This window comes from Macaca thibetana, chromosome 5 (assembly GCF_024542745.1).
Source record: "Macaca thibetana thibetana isolate TM-01 chromosome 5, ASM2454274v1, whole genome shotgun sequence".
In the NCBI taxonomy this organism is placed as follows: Eukaryota; Metazoa; Chordata; class Mammalia; order Primates; family Cercopithecidae; genus Macaca; species Macaca thibetana.
In genome coordinates, this window is record NC_065582.1 from 90,956,089 (window position 1) to 90,968,460 (window position 12,372).

Below are 12,372 nucleotides of genomic sequence, written 5' to 3' on the forward strand. Positions count from 1 at the left end.
TTAAATTATACTTTGAGTTCTGGGTTACATGTGCAGAACGTGCAGGTTTGTTACATAGGTATACATGAGCCATGGTGGTTTGCTGCACTCATCAACCCATCATCTACATTAGGTATTTCTCCTAATGCTATCCCTCCTCTAGCCTTCCACTCCCACACAGGCCCCAGTGTGTGACGTTCCCCTCCCTGTGTCCATGTGTTCTCATTGTTCCTCTCCCACTTCTGAGTGAAAACATGCGGTGTTTGGTTTTCTGTCCTTGTGTTAGTTTGCTGAGAATAATGGTTTCCAGCTATCCCTCCCCTAGTCCCCACCTCAACAGGCCCTGATGTGTGATGTTCCCCTCCCTGTGTCCATGTGTTCTCATTGTTCAACTCCTACTTATGAGTGAGAACATGCAGTGTTTGGTTTTCTGTTCTTGTGGTTAGTTTGCTGAGAATGATGGTTTCCAGCTTCATCCATGTCCCTGCAAAGGACATGAACTCATCCTTTTTTATGGCTGCATAGTATTCCATGGTATATATGTGCCACATTTTCTTTATCCAGTCTATCATTGATGGGCATATGGGTTGGTTCCAAGTCTTTGCTATTGTGGACAATGCTGTAGAAGCTCTTCAGTTTAATTAGATCCCATTTGTCCCTGCAAAGGACATGTTCTCATTCGTTTTTATGGCTGCATAGTATTCCATGGTGTATATGTGCCACAGTTTCTTTATCCAGTCTATCATTGATGGGCATTTGGGTTTGTTCCAAGTCTTTGCTACTGTGAACAATGCTGCAATAAACATATGTGCGTGTGTGTCTTTATAATAGAATGATTTATAATCCTTTGGGTATATGCCTAGTAACGGGATTGCTGAGTCAAATGGTATTTCTAGTTCTAGATCCTTGAGGAATCACCATACTGTCTTCCACAATGGTTGAACTAATTTACATTCCCACCAACAGTGGAAAAGCTTTCTAATTTCTCCACATCCTCTCCAGCATCTGTGTTTCCTTACTTTTAATGATCGCCATTCCAACTGGCGTGAGATAGTATCTCATTGTAGGTTTGATTTGCATTTCTCTAATGACCAGTGACGATGAGCATTTTTTCACATTTGTTGGCTGCATAAATGTCTTCTTTTGAGAAGTGTCTGTTCACATCCTTTGCCCACTTTTTGATGGGGTTGTTTGTTTTTTTCTTGTAAATTTGTTTAAGTTCTTTGTAGATTCTGGATATTAGCCCTTTGTCAGATGGATAGATTGCAAAATTATTCTCCCATTCTGTAGGTTGCCTGTTCACTCTGATGGTAGTTTCTTTTGCTGTGCAGAAGCTCTTTAGTTTAATTAGTTCCCATTTGTCTATTTTGGCTTTTGTTGCCATTGCTTTCGGTGTTTTAATCATGAGGTCTTTGCCCATGTCCTGAATGGTATTGCCTAGGTTTTCTTCTAGGGTTTTTATGGTTTTAGGTCTTACATTTAAGTCTTTAATCCATCTTAAGTTAGTTTTTGTATAAGATGTGAGGAAGGGATCCAGTTTCAGCTTTCTGTATATGGCTAGCCAGTTTTCCCAACATCATTTATTAAATAAGGAATCCTTTCCCCATTGCTTGTTTTTGTCAGGTTTGTCAAAGGTCAGATGGTTGTAGATGTGTGGTGTTATTTCTGAGGCATCTGTTCTGTTCCATTGGTCTATATATCTGTTTTGGTATATATGCTGCTATATACCAGTAATATGCTGTTTTGGTTACTGTAGCCTTGTAGTATAGTTTAAAGTCAGATAGTGTGATGCCTCCAGCTTTGTTCTTTTTGCTTAGGATTGTCTTGTCTTTGTGGGTTCTTTTTTGATTCCATATGAACTTTAAAGTAGTTTTTTCCAATTCTGTAAAGAATGTCAGTGGCAGCTTGATGGGGATAGCATTGAATCTATAAATTACTTTGGGCAGTATGGCTGTTTTCACAGTATTGATTCTTCCTATCCATGAGCATGGAATGTTCTTCCATTTGTTTGTGTCCTCTCTTACTTCCTTGAGTGATGCTTTGTAGTTCTCCTTGAAGAGGTCCTTCACATCTCTTGTAGGTTGTATTCCTAGGTATTTTATTCTCTTTGTAGCAATTGTGAATGGGAGTTCACTCCTGATTTGGCTCTCTATTGGTGTATAGGAATGCTTGTGATTTTTGCATATTGATTTTTGTATCCTGAAACTTTGCTGAAGTTGCCTATCAGCTTAAGGAGATTTTGGGCTGAGACGATGGGGTTTTCTAAATATACAATCATGTCGTCTGCAAACAGGGACAATTTGACTTCCTCTTTTCTCAATTGAATAACGTTTATTTCTTTCTCTTGCCAGATTGCCCTGGCCAGAACTTCCAATACTATGTTGAATAGGAGTGGTGTAAGAGGGCATTTTTGTCTTGTGCTGGTTTTCAAAGGAAATGCTTCCAGCTTTTGCCCATTCAGTATGATATTGGCTGTGGGTTTGTCATAAATAGCTCTTATTATTTTGTGATGTGTTTCATCGATACTTAGTTTATTGAGAGTTTTTAGCATTAAGGGGCGTTGAATTTTGTTGAAGGCTTTTTCTTCATCTATTGAGATAATCATATGGTTTTGTTGTTGGTTCTGTTTACGTGATAGATTACACTTATTGATTTGCCTCTGTTGAATCAGCTTTGCATCCCAGGGATGAAGCTGACTTGATCATGGTGGATAAGCTTTTTGATGTGCTGCTGGATTTGGCTTGCTGGTATTTTTTGAGGATTTTTTTGCATCGATGTTAATCAGGGATATTGGCCTAAAATTTTCTTTTTTTGTTGTGTCTCTGCCAGGTTTTGGTATTAGGATTATGCTGGCCTCATAAAATGAGTTAGGAAGGATTCCCTCTTTTTCTATCATTTGGAGTAGTTTCAGAAGGAATGGTACCAGCTCATCTTTGTACCTCTGGTAGAATTTGGCTGTGAATTCATCTGGTCCTGGACTTTTTTTGGTTGGTAGGCTATTAATTACTGCCTCAATTTTAGAACTTGTTATTGGTCTATTTAGGGATTCAGCTTCTTCCTGGTTTAGTCTTGGAGGATGTATGTGTCCAGAAATTTATGTATTTTTTCTAGATTTTCTAGTTTATTTGCATAGAGTTGTTTATAGTATTCTCTGATGGTAGTTTGTATTTCTGTGGGATTGGTGGTGATATCCCCGTTATTATTTTTTATTGTGTCTATTTGATTCTTCTCTCTTTTTTTTTTTTTTATTAGTCTGGCTAGTGGTCTATCTATTTTGTTGATCTTTTCAAAATACCAGTTCCTGTATTCATTGATTTTTTTGAAGGGTTTTTGTGTGTGTGTGCGCATGTGTATTTCTATCTTCTTCAGTTCTGCTCTGATCTTAGTTATATCTTGTCTTCTGCTAGCTTTTGAATTTGTTTGCTCTTTTTTCTCTAGTTCTTTTCATTGTGATGTTAGGGTGTTGATTTTAGTTTTTTCCTGCTTTCTCCTGTGGGCAGTAAGTGCTATAAATTTCCCTCTACACACTGCTTTAAATGTGTCCCAGAGATCTGGGACATGGTATCTTTGTTATCATTGGTTTCGAAGAACTTCTTTATTTCTGCCTTCATTTACCCAGTAGTCATTCAGGAGCAGGTTATTCAATTTCCATGTTGTTGTGTGGGTTTGAGTGAGTTTCTTAATCCTGGGGTCTAATTTGATTGCACTGTGGTCTGAGAGATAGTTTTTTATGATTTCCATTCTTTTGCATTTGCTGAGGAGTGTTTTGCTTTTAATTATGTGGTCAATTTTAGAATAAATGCGATGTGGTGCTGAGAAGAATGTATATTCTGTTGATTTGGGGTGGAGAGTTCTGTAGGTGTCTGTTAGGTCCTTGGTCTGGAGCTGAGTTTAAGTCCTGGATATCCTTGTTAATTTTCTGTCTCATTGATCTGTCTAGTATCGACAGTGGGGTGTTAAAGTCTCCCACTATTATTGTGTGGGAGTGTCAGTCTCTTCCATTCTGACTTGTGTTGGTATCGTGTGGTTTTTTAATTTTTTAATTTTTTTCGTAAGTTATTGGGGTTCAGGTGGTGGTTGGTTACATGAGTAAATTTGTATATACTAGATTTTCTTTATCCACTTGTTGATTAATAGGCATTTGGGTTGGTTCCATGGTTTTTCAGGTGTGAGTTGTGCTGCTATAAACATGCGTGTACAAATAACTTTTTTGTATAATGACTTCTTTTCCTCTGGGTAGATACCAGTAATGGGATTGCTGGATCAAATGGTAGATCTACTTTTAGTTCTTTAAGGAATCTCCACACTGTGTTTCATAGTGGTTGTACCAGTTTACATTCCCACCAGCAGTGTAGAAGTATTCCCTGTTCACCACATCCACGCTAATATCTACTATTTTTTGATTTTTTGATTTTTTGATTATGGCCATTCTTGCAGGAGTAAGGTGGTATCACACTGTGGTTTTGATTTGCATTTCTCTGATCATTAGTGATGTTGAGCATTTTTTCATCTGTTTGTTGGCCATTTGTATATCTTCTTTTGAGAATTGTCTATTCATGTCCTTAGCCTACTTTTCGATGGGATTGTTTGCTTTTTGCTTAATGATTTGTGTTCGTTGTAGATTCTGGATATTAGTCATTTGTCAATTGTGTAGAGTGTAAAGATTTTCTCCCACTCTGTGGGTTGTCTGTTTACTCTCCTGACTATTCCTTTTGCCATGCAAAAGCTCTTTAGTTTAATTAAGTCCCAGTTATTTACTTTTTTTTTTTTTTTTTAGATGCAGTTTCACTTTTGTTGCCCAGGCTGGAGTGCAGTGGTGCGATCTCGGCTCACTGAAACTTCTGCCTTCCAGTTTCAAGTGATTCTCCTACCTCAGCCTCCCAAGTAGCTGGGACTACAGGCACACGCCACCACGCCCAGCTAATCTTTTGTATTTTTAGTAGAGGCGGAGTTTCACCATGTTCGTCAGGATGGTCTCAATCTCTTGACCTTGTGATCTGCCTGCCTCGGCCTCCCAAAATGCTGGGATTACAGGTGTGAGCCACTGCACCTGGCCTATTTACTTTTTTAAAAATTGCATTTGCTTTTGGGTTCTTGGTTATAAAATCCTTGCCTAAGCCAATATCCAAAAGAGTTCTTCCAATGTTATATTCTAGAATTTTTAGTTTCAGGTCTTAAATTTAAGTTCTTAATCAATCTTGAGTTGATTTTTGTATAAAGTTAGAGATAGGATCCAGTTTCATTCTCTACATATGGCTAGACTATTATCCCAGCACCATTTGTTGAAAGGGTGCCCTTTTACCACTTTATGCTTTTGTTTGCTTTGTTGAATATCAGTTGGCTTTAAGTATTGGGGTTTATTTCTGGGTTCTCTATTCTGTTCCATGGGTCTATGTGCCTATTTTTTATACCAGTACCATGCTGTTTTGGTGACTCTGGCCTTAAAGTACAGTTTGAAATAAGGTAGTGTGATGCCTCCAGGTTTTTTCTTTTTGCTTAGTCTTGCTTTGGCTATGCAGGCTCTTTTTTGGTTCCATATGAATTTTAAAATTTAAGTCTTTAATTCATCTTGAGTTAATTTTTGTACATAGTGTAAAGAATGGGCCCAGTTTAAGTCTTCTGCATATGACTAGCCAGTTATCCCAGCACCATTTATTGAATAGAAAATCCTTTCCCCATTGCTTGTTTTTGTCAAGATGGTTGAAGATCAGATAGTTGTAGGTGTGTGGTCTTGTTTCTGGGTATTCTATTCTGATTTGTTGGTCTATGTGACTGTTTTTTGTTCCAGTATCATGCTTTTTTGGTTACTATAGGCCTGGACTATAATTTGAAGTTGGGTAGCATGATGTCTCTAGCTTTTTTCTTTTTGCTTAAGATTGCCTTGGCTTTTCAGGCTCTTTTCTGGTTCCATAGGAATTTTAGTTTTCTTCTCTGAAGAATATCAATGGTACTTTAATAGAAATAGCATTGAGTCTCTAGATTTCTTTGGGTAGTATGGCCATTTTAACAATATCATGGAAATTTCTTCCTTGATAATGTATAAAGCCAGATGCAATACTGAATTTCTGGGGAATTGCATAGATTATTGCCACCACCAGAGACTTGGAAGACTCAGGAGTAGAGATAGTTATCACATCTCTATGTAACTTGCTGATGTGACCTGTGCAGAAGTCAGATTAATTTTGGGGGGTGACTGTGGATCATTATAGACTTAATCAGATGGTGTTGATAGAGTTTGCAGCTGCTGTCTCAGTTATAGTATTTTTACTGGAGCAAAACATCGTCGTCTGGTATATTGATGGCATTATGCTGATTAGAGTTGAATAGCTGGAAGTAGGAAGAATCTTGCAAACCAGATAATGGAAGATAAACCCCGTGAAATTTCAGGGGCCTCCTACTGCAGTGAAGTTCCTGGGGTCCAGTGGTCTGGATAATGTCAAAATATCCCCTCCAAGGTGAAAGACAAGTTGCTATTCCTTCCACCATCTACCATGAAAAAGAGTTATAACTCTTGGTAGGTCTTTCTGGGTTTTGGAGATAATATATATTGCATTTGAGTGTGTCACTTTGGCTTATCTACTGAGATACTGATAAGTGTGCCAATTTTGAGTGGACATAGAGCAAGACAAAGCTCTACAGTGGGTCCAGGCTGCATTGCAAGCTACTTTTTCATTCCAACTTTATGATTTAGCAGATTAAATAATACTTGAATTGTTTTGTTGCAAACTGGGGTGCTTTAGAAAGCCTCTGGAAAGTACCGATATGAGAATAAGAGCACGCAACCCTAGGATTTTGTAATACTTCTATGTCCTCTTCTACAGATAACTAATATAAAATATAAAAGGATGATATAACTATGCTATTTCTAATTAATATACTTTGAATATGTAGATACCCATGGGCTAAAAGTAAAAGCATGGAAAGTGATATATCATGTAAGCATCAATAAAAATGCTGTAGTGGCTATATTAGTATCAGATAAAGTACATATAAAAATAAAGAGTATTACTAGAGATAAAGAGGGATATTTCATAATGAAAAAGAAAGAGATCATCAAGAAGACACAGTAATCCTAAAGGTATATGCATGTATAGAGATTCAGAATGCTTGAGGGAACAACTGACAAAACAGAATGGAGAAATAAATAATTTACAATTATAGCTAGCTATTTCACTACTCTGGTCTCAATAATTGATAGAGCAAGACCTCAGTGAGGTTATAGAAGATTGAACAGGACTGTTAGCCTAGTGTGACATAATAAGCACTTATAGAACATGCCACCCAATATGTTTATGCATAATACACATATTTCTACATGCACATAGAATGTTTACCAAAATAGAACATATTTTTGTTAATAAAACAAGTTTTAATATATTTAAAGTATTGAAATAACAGAAAATATACTCTCTGATCACAACAGTGTTTGCAAAAAATAAATCACAGAAAAATATCTGGAAAATTCTTATAATTTGGAAATTGAGCAACATACTTCCAAATAAACCATAGGTGAAAGAGGAAATTATGAGGAAAATCAGAAAATATTTCAAGCTATGTGAAAATGAAAACACAACATATCAACATTTGTAGGATAAAATATTATATTTAGTGGGTAATATATAGAATTAATGCTTATATTAGAAAAGAAGAAACATGTAAAATCAGTGTACTCAGTTTTCACGTTTAGGAAATAGAAAATAAAAAGGACAAACTAAACTCCAAAGAGGAAGAGAGATAACTGGAGTGAAGCAGGTGAAATAAAATTCTCTGGCTCTGTTCTCCACAAGGAAACAAGAAACTATTAAATGAGGTTCAAAACATCTACTATAAGAAAATAAGACTAATTTGTTCATATCTCTGAAAAGTAAATTATCCTAAGCAGACTGTTGGTAGAAATATGGACGTTAAAGATACTTACTGCTAGTGAAGGATCAGAAGAAAATGAGGAACACATTGTTGGAAACTATGGGAAAGGGGATTCTTGTTATAGAGTGGTAGAAAGTGTAGCTAAAATGTGTCCTACATGATTATGTAGAAACTAGATTTTGTAAGGAATGTCCTTGGATTTGCGCAAGGAGACTGCTGAGTGTTGAAGGTGTGCTGAGGTTTCTTCTTTCTGCTTATAGTAAAATGTGAGATGAAAAGCACAAATTGAAGGAAGAACTGTTAAGCCAAAAGAAACCAGGACTTGATGATGTGGGAAATTTCCAACCTATCCAATTAGAAAAAGACACTTAAATTAGATTCACTTCCAGGAAAGTCAGTTCTGGGGAGACTACTGAGGTTGTGGTTGAATTATCTTTCACTAGTGCCTTGGAAGGATCTAGAGACTGTGTTCAGTCACACAGAAGCTCTTTGAAGAAATCAGGTATATGACTCAGTCATCTCTGAAGCGGCCAAAAATAGACCTGGCATTATCTAGAAAAGACCTGTGGAGGAGCTGTTGTGTGGAGTGAATTCCCATGACAGATGTAGGAGACTCAAAATATTCATGAGATTTTATATCAATAGCAGCACTGCCAGCTTGGACTGAAAGGGACAGAAAGAAGGGTAAATGAAAGAAGGCTATTGACACTCTAGAATTCTAAAGGCAGGAAGCAGGCTGATAAAACTACTTAGCTGAAAGCAATGCTACTCTTCATGAAAAAGGAAGATTTACTCCAAAGGCAGAGTCATCCTATTCTCTGAGGGTGAAGCTGGGAGCCACACAGGTTATTCCTAGGCCTTGAAACTCAATGGAGTTTTCCTAACAGGGTTTTGAGATTGCTTGAGATGGCTGATTTCTTTTTTCCTCCCATTTTTTTTTTTGGAATGGAAATGTTTGTTGTTCTACACTTATTCCATCTTCTATTTTGAGAGCTGTTAACTTGTTTTCTAGTTTTACAGGTCTACAGATGGAGATGAATTTTGCCCTAGATGGATCATATCCAAAATTTCATCCATATCTGATTTTTGTGGTTCAGTTGATGTGAATTTGGGTCCTTTGAGCTGATGAGATTTAGATTAGATTTCAGACTTTGAGCTGCTGTTGTAATGAGTTAAGATTCTTGGGAATATTAGGATGGGATGAATGCATTGAATGTGGGATGAATGAATCTTTGTGGGCTAGACTGCTTACTGTGGTAGAATTATATCCCTCTAACAATGTTCATGTCCTAATCCCTGGAACTTGTGCATATGTTATTTGACATGGTAAAAGAGACTTCCCAATGGGATTAAGTTAATAAGTGTATGTTATTTTAAGCTACTAAATTTTTGGTATTCATTAGAAGAGCAACAGAAACAAATATACCTTGTCTTTGGAATTGCCTGTCCCCTGGGAACATTGGCCATTTTCAAAGGAAGAGGCTTCTGCATCTTACCAGTCTGAGCAGCTGCCTGGTAAGTTTGACAGACTCATGTGGTCCAGAGGGCACAACCTGGTGAATGTTCCTTGTTTATCTGTTAAGATTCAGTCAAGAGATAGAAAGCACGCCAATAATGTAGATGTTGATAATTTAATATTAAAAAAATTAGTTAAAAATGGTCAACTACTTATAATGGAAAACTAGACTCTACACTAAAACAGCTTATGTAGGAAGCATCTACAAATGTACTGCCTTTAGTGGGATTGGGGAAAGAGAAAGAGAAACAGAGAAAGAGAAGGGCAAGAAGTACACTAAGAACTCAGAAGAATCACCTCCTACTCCTACTCCCAAGACTGAGACCTCACTGGAGAGGGCATAGCTATGGTTCACTGGGTGGCAAAGAAGTTCACTGGAGTCAGTGGACCGGAGTTTATCTGTATGTCGTTATCTACTGGAGTAATGGCAGATTGGGGCTTGTCTACAGGAAGCTGTCCTTGAGGGTTCCTGAGAAACTCAATGGGGCTGCAGCATGTCACTAGCAGGCACACCACAGACGGAAGAAAATACGCTAGAATTAGGAAGTGAAACCCCTTCCTCTACCATGACATACAATGTCCATCTGGTACCCTCTCTTGCCAACTAAGATTAGACAAACTGGCAAAAGAAATTTGTACGGGGTCCAGATCCAGTAAAACCTAGGTCAAGGAGGATGAATGCAGAGGCAGAGGAATAAATCAGTAACTAACACCATACACTCCTGGTTTTTTTTTTTTCTGTCCATATGTTTATTGTCTTTATCTGAAAATCTTCATAGAAAATTGTTTGGTTTAGCTCTCAGCAGCCCATTCCTGAGCTCTGAGGAAGCTTGCCTTCTTTTGAGCTACCCAATCTTTCTTCTGAGCAAGGGACATTTTGGGATGGTTCCACCTCTTCTTTTTAACTTCTTTCTTGGGTTTCTTTTCATAGACTGGATTCTCTCGTATAGCAGCATGAGCTTTCCTATACATCTCCATCATGTCTGGTTACTCTGTTCTTTATGTATTGAGAGAACGGTTTCTTGTAATCATCTTCCTCTTCTTCCATTAAGTAGTGCATGTAATCTGCAACATTCTGGCCCACAGTGTGCTTCCAGTGTACTTCTACATTAAATTCCTTGCTTTCAGAATCATAACCAGGGAATCATTTGGTATTGTGAGGGATAGACAAGCCTCCATCCACAGCTCCCTTCAGGGCGCCAATGATTTTATTGCCAGTGGTAATTCTGGCAAGGCCTGCATCCAAATAGCAGGTAAAGGCACCTGGCTGACCATCAGTGCTTTCCACATTGTATTCATCACCAGTCACCTCCACTTGGCCTTCATAGATCTTGTCCATGCCAAACCTACTGAGAAGACTGCAGGCCAGCAGCAGGCCAGTATAATATGCTGCAGCATAATTTGTCAGGCCAACCTTCACACTATATTTTGGCAGTTCGTGTGCATATGCCGCGCAGACTATTATATCCCCCTTTGTATGGGCATAAGCAATCTGACAAGTGATTCTCTGTTTGTTACACTAACTATCATTCTGTATTTGGGTGTGTTGTATTTATTTTTATCCTTTATCACTAAGTGTTTCCAAGCATAGTAATCAGTTTTACCCTCTCCTCGTCTTCTAAATTTCACTTGGTATCTCTTAAAGTAGGCCTTATTCTTAACAACATTAACAAAACTCATCCTGTGGAACAGAGACCTGCATCTGCAGCTCGACAGAGACCTGCAGGCCCAGTAGCACTAGGGGGTGGAAAGGGCCACAGCCAGTACACTCCTTTTATCAGTCAGCTTCTGTTTCCTTTTACACAACAACAAAACAACTCTGTTTCCACCTAACAAAGCAAAGCTATTCTTTATACAATTAAAAAGTTTTGACACTTTCTTCATGAGGAGATATACATCTCCAGTAGTTGTTGTATAAATGACTTGCCAGCTATATTAATTAATCCTTAAATTCACTTGAACTGCAAGTGAATACTCTTAAAAAGAGTAAACTAAAGTAATCCCTGATAATAAAGGAGAGCCTCTTTGCTATCCTCCCCATTTTTGTTCTTATACCTTTTGGAATACAGATGGGGGTAATTAAATTTGCAGTAGTCATTTTATGACTTTGATATATGAAAAAGAAAAGATGTTCAAGAGAATCCTAAAGACCTGAGTTTAGACATTGTTGATTCTTGAATTAATTACATAGGCTATTCTGGACTTCTTGCTTTATAATACAAATAAAACTTTATTTTTAAAAGCAATATTGGGTTTGTTGATATTTGCGGCCAAATGCATTTCTTCTAGATATTCTTATAAAACAAATTGAAAAGCCAGTGAAAGTAATTATATTGAGAGAAAGCACAGTGAAAGTAAAATTTTGTCATGAAATGATACTATCAAATGTTATATAATATCAGTGGCATATGTTTACAATAACATTTACAAATATGTCAAATATCTGAACAAACGTGTAGATACTTTCATTTGTTCTTGTATTAAACTACTAATTTCAGAGTATAAATTAACCCTTGCTTATGTGTGCTACATATATATGTGGAGACGACTTTGGCAACATTTGGTTATATTTATCATTGAAAACACAAGCAATGGGAGAAGTGGTGTTTCATTGATTTAATTTTATAGGACATATGGATTTGAAAACTTTCATTGAGATCAGCAATGACATGTTAATGTTATGGAAGGGTGTTATGTAAATAATAGATATTCCAGCTGAGTACCTATCCATACTCTGCTTTGTTCATGGAAAACATTTGATAATCAGCAGTGAAACTACTAGACAAGAGGAATGATGATAGCATGATGGGAGAATAGGAGTTTCCAATGCATACCCCTCTGTATTAGTCTGTTTTCACTGTGCTATAAAGATACTACATGAGACTGGGCAATTTATAAAGGAAAGAGGTTTAATCGACTCACAGTTCCCTGGAAACTTACAATCATGGTAGAAGGTGGAAGAGAAGCAAGTACTTTCTTCACAAGGTAGCAGGAGAGAGAGAGAGAGAGAC

The 12,372-nt window shown here is 37.4% G+C and overlaps 1 protein-coding gene and 1 pseudogene across 1 annotated transcript in view; one reads left to right on the plus strand and one right to left on the minus strand.

The window, feature by feature from the left end:
• The window catches only part of STPG2 (sperm tail PG-rich repeat containing 2), a 671,851-nt gene that overhangs the window by 112,132 nt on the left and 547,347 nt on the right, over positions 1 to 12,372 (plus strand). The window lies entirely within an intron of this gene.
• LOC126955117 (60S ribosomal protein L5-like) lies at positions 10,154 to 11,087 on the minus strand (annotated as a pseudogene).